This window comes from Gossypium hirsutum, chromosome D02 (genome assembly GCF_007990345.1).
Source record: "Gossypium hirsutum isolate 1008001.06 chromosome D02, Gossypium_hirsutum_v2.1, whole genome shotgun sequence".
NCBI lineage: Eukaryota > Viridiplantae > Streptophyta > Magnoliopsida > Malvales > Malvaceae > Gossypium > Gossypium hirsutum.
Genome location: NC_053438.1, coordinates 30,410,328 through 30,418,100, shown reverse-complemented (window position 1 = coordinate 30,418,100; position 7,773 = coordinate 30,410,328). Strand labels below are relative to the sequence as shown.

Below are 7,773 nucleotides of genomic sequence, written 5' to 3'. Positions count from 1 at the left end.
CTTGAGGTTAAATTCACATAGAATTCATGCACTAACTCCTCATCCACACTAAATCTCTTCTCAAAAAACAACTCCCAATTGAGAGTTTCAGCAACTTGACGAATACGCGCCATAAAACCAATATAGTTGCTTTCTTTCAATATGAAACATTTCTCTAGATGCATCTGTTGATTCTTGAATATACTCTCGTATCTTGCTTTGGCTTCTTCACAGTGGAACTAGTTTTGTGATTCGTCAATTTGGGCAGATGCCTGAGTTCTCTTACGAGGCATGATTAACCTGATCATAAGATGGTAACAATTATTTTCTCAAAAATTTAATTAATATAAAATATTAATAATTCAATAAATTGAAAAAATTAGATAATTAAATTAAAATTTAGGAGAAAAATTGGTCTTACCACCTTTTTTGTAAAAATTAAGAGCTCTTAAGAAAAATAATTTTGAATTAAAAGATGGCAAATTAAAATAGGTTGAGGGGTTTTTGGCTAAGGATAAGTGAAAGGGTAGTGTGCCGCTCGGGTATGCAAGGCAGCAGCACGCAGCAGGGGATGGATGTGAGTAGCGTGCGGATCGTTGAGCAGGCCTAGTGTGGGCGCGCGCAGGGTGCTACTGACCGATCAGCTGAGCGATGCTGTGGCTAGGAAATTGTTAGGAGGTTTCGGCACTTAAGGGTTTTGGTGTTTTTGGAGGGAATGGTGTTTGAATGAAAAAAAATAAGAATAGATGGGTGGAATTTATAGTGAAAGGAGGAGCTAGAGTAGAATTCTTAAAAAGTCTAAGATCTAATTCTACTCAAAGTAAATAACAATAATTAATATAATGCATATTAAATTATTATTTGCTATTAATTTATTAAGATAAAAACTTATCGAATAAAATATGATTAAATTAAAACTAATCCTAACTTTAAATAAAGTTGATAATAATTAATATATATTATAATGGATATAATTATATATTAAAGATTATCATCTTTTCGGCTTTTCTTTTTTTTATTGAACAAAAAAAATTATTCTAGATGTTTTTTGAAAATATTTATAAAAAAAGGCATCTAATTTTTAATATTTACAAAAAGAGCAACCAAATTTTTTAAAATAATTCAATTAAGTTCCTAGACTTAATGAAAATTCAAAATTGAGTTTATTTTGTCCTTTAAGGAATAATTTCTTAGGAAATTATGTTAAAATCAATTCCCTGGAAAGATTGGAGAGGTCACAAGCAGTCCCGCTTAAGTTCCAATCTCCTAGACATAATGTATTTAAACATACTAATCCCGAAAATATACCTTAAATCATTTATTCAAATACAGGAAAAAGAAAAATTAAATATTTGATAAAATGAACGAGATTTGATTCCGTTCAATTTTATCTCCCTAGTAATATTTCAAGCATTGAGCATTAACTCAAAAATTACCTCCCTTACCTTGAAGTTCAACAACTTCGTATGGATAGACTCAATGAATCATAAATGGACCGGACCAACGTGATTTTAACTTACCTAGAAAGAACCTTAATCTTGAATTGAATAACAAGACTTGCTGACCTGCTTCAAATTCTCGAACTCGAATGTGCTTGTCATGCCATTTCTTGAGTATCTCCATAAGTAATTTGGCATTCTCGTATGAAGACATTCGGAATTCTTATAACTCGTTAAGTTGAAGAATTCGTTTCTCTTTGGCACTTTTAAGATTCAAGTTGAGTCATTGGAGAGCCCAGTAAGCTTTGTGTTCTAACTCAAGGGCAGATGGCAAGCTTTCCCAAAGACTAACCTATAGGGTGACATCCCTAAGGGTGTCTTGTATGTTGTCCTGTAAGCTCATAAAGAATCATCCAGTCTTTTGGGCCAATCTCGTCAGTTCGGGCAAACTACCTTCTCAAGTATGCCTTTGATCTCCTTGTTTGCCAATTCAGCTTGCCCATTCATCTGCGGATGGTAAGCTGTAGCGACCTTGTGTTTCACTCCATGTTTATCTAATAACCATTTCAACCACTTGTTCACAAAATGGGACCCTTCATCACTGATGATGGCTCTTGGGGTTCCAAACCTAGTGAACACATGTTTCTACTAAAACTTTAATACAACCTTAGCATTTTTTGTTTGATATTCCTCTGCCTCAACCCACTTAGACACATAGTCTACTGCTACTAATATGTACTTGTAACCAAAAGACAGAGGGAAAGGACCGACAAAGTTAATACCCCAAACATCGAATAATTCTACCTTAATGATGTTTGTTTGAGGCATCTCATTTCTGTTGGTGACATTTTCAACTCTTTGACATCGATCATAACCCTTTACGTAAGCATATGCATCTTTGAATAGTGTTGGCCAAAAGAATCCGGCTTGCAATACCTTGGCTGCAATACGTGTACCTCCGAAGTGTCCCCTACTCGGATCTGAGTGACAATGGTATAAAACTTATGTACATCATCTGCTGCCACGCATCTCCTGATCATTTGATCTGTACACTTTTTAAACAAATACAGTTATTCCTAGAAATATTACTTCACATCATGAAGTAACTTTTTCTTTTGATGATACGTCTTATCAATCGGCATCAAACCACAAGCTAAAAAGTTAGCAATATCAGCAAACCAAGGGGTATCATGGACATGATTTACCTTCAGTATGTGTTCATCAGAAAACGTCTCTCGAATTGGTATAAGAGGAGAGTTCCCTTCTTGCAGCTCCAATCTGGACAAGTGGTCTGCTACTTGGTTTTCCACTCCATTTCGATCTTGAATTTCTAGATCAAACTCTTGAAGTTGAAGTACCCATTGGATCAATCTCGGCTTAGCGTCTTTCTTGGCAAGTAAATACTTAATTGCCGAGTGATCTGTATATACAGTCACTTTGGTACCTACAAGATAAGATCGAAACTTGTCAAAAGCAAACACAATAGCAAGTAACTCTTTTTCTGTTATCATGTAATTCAGTTGAGCTCCTGTCAGAGTCCGACTCACTTAGTACATGGGATGAAAAACTTTGTTCCTTCGTTGACCCATGATAACTCCGATCACAAAGTTACTTGCGTCACACATCAATTCAAATGGCAAATCCCAGTCTGGTGTGACTATTATGGGTGCCGAGACTAACCGACTCTTCAAATTGTTGAAAGCTCTTAAGCACTCCTCATCAAATTTAAACACTGTGTCCTTCTCCAATATTTTGCAAAAAGGTTTAGCAACTTTGGACAAGTCCTTGATAAATCTTCGATAAAAACTGACGTGGCCCAAAAAGCTCCTAACACCCTTTACAGATATTGCAGGTAGGAGTTTCTCAATAACATCTACCTTTGCTTTATCTACCTCGATTCCATGCCTTGCTATCTGATTCCCTAGAACAATACCTTCTCGTACCATGAAATGGAACTTTTCCTAGTTAAGTACAATGTTTGTTTCTCCGTGTCGCCTTAGTACATTGGTTAGATTGGCTAGGCAATCATCATATGTATCTCCGAATACTGAAAAATCATCCATAGAAACTTCCAAATATTTCTCAACCATGTCAGTAAAAATAGACATCATACATCTTTAAAATGTAGCAGGTGTATTACATAAACCTAATAGCATGCACCTAAATGCAAATGTACCGTACGGGTAAGTGAATGTTGTCTTGTGCTGATCTTTCGGTGCTACTGTAATCTGATTATACCCCGAGTATGCATCAAGAAAATAGAAATAGTCTCGCCCTGTGAGTCTATCCTGCATCTGGTCCAAAAATGGCAAAGGAAAGTGATCTTTCCTAGTTGCCTTGTTTAGCTTCCGATAATCGATGCAAATTCTCCATCCTGTAACCATTCTGGTCGGTATCAACTCATTATTCTCATTTTCAATGATTGTAATACCTCCTTTCTTTGGCACGCACTGGTTCGGACTTACCTAGTAACTATCTGAGATGGTGTAAATTATACCCGCATCTAACCACTTGATGATTTCTTTCTTGAGTACGTCCTTCATGATGGGGTTCAGTTTTCATGGTCCATCAATTGTCCCTTTTTTTCCAACTTCTAAGATAATCTTGTGCATGCATACAGATGGACTAATTCCGTGAATATCGGCTATGGTCCATCTGATAGCCTTCTTGAATTGTTTCAACACCAAGATGAGTTCCTCTTCTTGATCAGTAGTTAATTCTACATATAAACATATTTCAAATGTGAGGGAAGTACCTTTAGTTCTAATTTAGGTGGCTCCTCTATTGACGCTTTTGGTTGGGCATAATCCCTTTTCTCTAACTCTAAAGATTCAAAGCAGGATTGCGGATTAAATCCCCTTTGATTAGCTTCTAACAAAGCTAAGTATTCATCCTCCTCTTCATCATTTGGAGGATCTGATGTCAACATTTGTTCCAATGGGTCCTCAACATAATTGAGTTCCTTCTCCACAATTAAATCCTCTAAATCGGACACTGCAAAATAATCATCAACTGTGTCAGGAAATCGCATGGACTTAAAAACGTTAAATGTTACTTGATCATCCTAAACACACATAGTAAGCTCGCCCTTCTCCACATCAATAAGGGTCCTTCCGGTTGCTAAGAATGGTCTTCCTAGGATGATTGACACCTATTTATCTACTTCAAAGTCTAGAATCAAAAAGTCAGCAGGAAAGATAAATTTGTCTACACGTACCAATACGTCCTCGATTTTTCCTTCTGGATGTGCTAAGGATCGATCTACTAATTGAAGTGTAACCGTAGTAGGTCTAACTTCACCTATCCCCAACTTCCTAAATATTGATATTGGCATCAATTTAATACTCGCACCTAAGTTACATAGTGCCTTACCACAATATGTTGCTCCAATATTGTAAGATATGGTAAAACATCCAGGATCTTTTAATTTTGGGTGTAATTTATCTTAAAGATATGCACTGCATTCCTTCGTTAGGGCTACCGTCTCCAATTCTCCAAGCCTTCATTTTTTAGACAGGATATCCTTCATGAATTTGACGTAGTTCGGCATTTGTTCAAGTACTTCAACCAACGGGATGTTGATATGAAGTTGCTTTAGTACATCTAGGAACTTCTTGAATTGAATTTCCTACTTCTGCTTCTGAAGTCTTTGAGGGTAAGGTGGTGGAGGTTTCTTTACTAGAACTAGTTGATTTGTTTTCTGTGGCAATTATGCATCTAACGGACTTATTAGTTGATCAGAATTAGCTGGTTCAGAAGTTACCTTATCGGATTTTACAAATTTGATTTTCGGTGAGACTGGAATTTCAACACTCGGTTGAACTTCCACTGAGTCTTGAGCGTCAGCTGGCTCCTTCTCAACTTCGAAAGAAGAGCACCATTAGCAGAAGCCTCTACTACCATTCTTGTGTGAGCATTGAGACCATTATAAAATGCCTCAAGTTGCAAGCAATGTGGGAATCCGTGATGAGGGCACTTCCATAATAATTCCTTGTACCTTTCTCATGCCTCATACAATGACTCATCATCCATTTGTTGGAAAGTAGTGATTTAGTTCCTCAACTTAGCACTCTTGCTAGGCGAGAAATACTTCATAAGGAATTTTTCTGCTAACTCTTACCATGTTGAAATTGAGTTTGGTGGTAATGAGTTCAACCAAGCTCGAACTCTATCCCTTAGTGAATATGGGAACAACTTCAATTGTAATGCATCTTCGGGTCCTCCGGCTAACTTGAAAGAATCACCCACCTCCATAAACAGTCTTAAGTGTAGGTAAGGATCTTCGGTAGGTGTTCCACTAAATTGGTCCACTGTCTGAAGCATCTGGAACATGACTGGCTTCAACTCAAACAGTTGTGCCTCAATTCCGGGTCTCCTAATACCCGAATTAAGATCCTGAAATATTGGCACGACATATTGTCTCAAAGTTCTATCCCTACCATCAGTAATAACGATAGGATTTTGAGCAAGGTTTGCTGCGTTTACTTGATTCAAATTTTCAAATTTCATCTCTTCAGTCCTTCTTTTACTTGCTTGTCTTCTTCGTTGTCGAAAAGTTCGTTCAATCTCAAGGTCTACCGAGAGTAAATCGATGATTCAGTAAATACTCATAAACACCTGAAATAATCATAGAAAAATTAACTAAGTTAAAATATGAACAGAAAAATAAACCAAAATGCAAAACTAACAACTTCACAAATAATGACTTTTTTAAAACACAGTCCCTGGCAACGGCACCAAAAACTTGGAATGACGGAAATGTGCAAGTGTATACAATCGCAACAAGTAATAAAGTGACAAGTAAATGCCGAGTTATCGTACCCACAGAGACTGTGAAAAGAATTATTTATGAATGCTATTTAAAACACTTTGGTGAAGAAAAATATTTTGTTTGAAGAGGGTGATTAAAAACTAAAATTTTAAACTAAGTGAACTAAATAAATAAATCTCAAATGCACGATTTCAAAATACGATTTTAATCAAGATGACATAATTGTGTTCGATTAATTACATTTCTTAACTTAGAATTATTAAACTCATGTTTATATTGTTACGAATAAGTTCACGATAACTCGGTAATTTGCTAACTTATGAACATACTCACCTACCAAAATCTATTTATCTCTTGACTATATCCCTATGGCAATTCAACCGATTAAACAGATCTTAATAGGAAAATATGTTATTGCATATACATACTTATTAAATCGAAATACTCTCTTGTACATATCCCTATGTCAATTCAAACAATTAGCTCGATTTAATAAGCACATAAAAGACTATGTGAGGTAATAAAGCATCCTTACCTTGAAACATTTTAATCACAATAATATTGCAAGTTATGCAAGGCAAACGTATCGTTAGATACCGTTGCTAATCTAACCCTCAGCTACCTTAGATGATTAAACATGCACTGATTAAGTACTGTGTCCATTAATTACAATTTCAATCCGCTTAAATAATTAATTCATTAGTTACCTAACAATTGTAATGCAAGAATAACTTAGTCATGATTTTACTTAATCAACCATCTTACCGTGGCCTATAACAACATAAATGCAATTTCAATAATTTTAACAAATGAAATGCAATCAACCTAACACGAATTAGATTCAAGATAAATTGATTAAATTAACCATTCCAACAACATAAATATTCATAGATAAGATTAGCATAACACCAACAAAAATTAAAGAGATAGGGAACAAGAATCAAATCTAGTGTTTTTCCGCGGCTTGACTTGTTGCTCCGTTCATCCTTCTCCGTTGTCCTCTTCGACCAGCTACTATGAACACTTAATAGTTGATCCAAATAACTGATGAATGCCCTTTTCCCAAGAGGAGAAATCGGCATAAGAGTAAGGAAATTTTGGAATGGAAAGAAGAGAGAAAGTGGAGAGAAGAGAGGAAAGATGTGATTGCTTGAGGTGTGTTTCTAAAATGACCAGCCTAAGGGGGTTTTTATAGCTGAGGAGGGCTACTAAAAATAGCTAAAACTAGTAGCCAAAGAGCCCTCCCTTGGCCGGCCACACATGTTGCAAGGTTGATAGTTTCAACTTTGCTAATTTAGGCTTGGGGCAAATCTATAAAGCCACCAATTGTGGAGGGGTTTGAATGCAACTTGAACAAGTCTTCAAAGACCTCTTTGCAAGCTTAAATAATCATCTAATAAGCTTATTTGGGTAAGCTCTTGGGACTATTTTTGGGCTATCTATTTCTTGGTCAGTTCAGTTCAACTAGACCACTTTTTCATAATTAATTAATAATAATTTATTAACCCAAATTAAATTAGATATAAATTAAAATTAATTATATTATGAATTCATACATATAATTTTGGACCGTCTTAGGCTGAA

General features: G+C 35.8%; 1 non-coding gene across 1 annotated transcript; it reads left to right on the top strand.

Moving 5' to 3' along the window:
• The first annotated feature begins 5,376 nt into the window (after positions 1-5,376).
• LOC121215034 (small nucleolar RNA R71) lies at positions 5,377-5,483 on the top strand. The gene has a single exon (XR_005910770.1). It is a non-coding gene; the product is annotated as a small nucleolar RNA R71 (small nucleolar RNA).
• Positions 5,484-7,773: the final 2,290 nt, after the last annotated feature.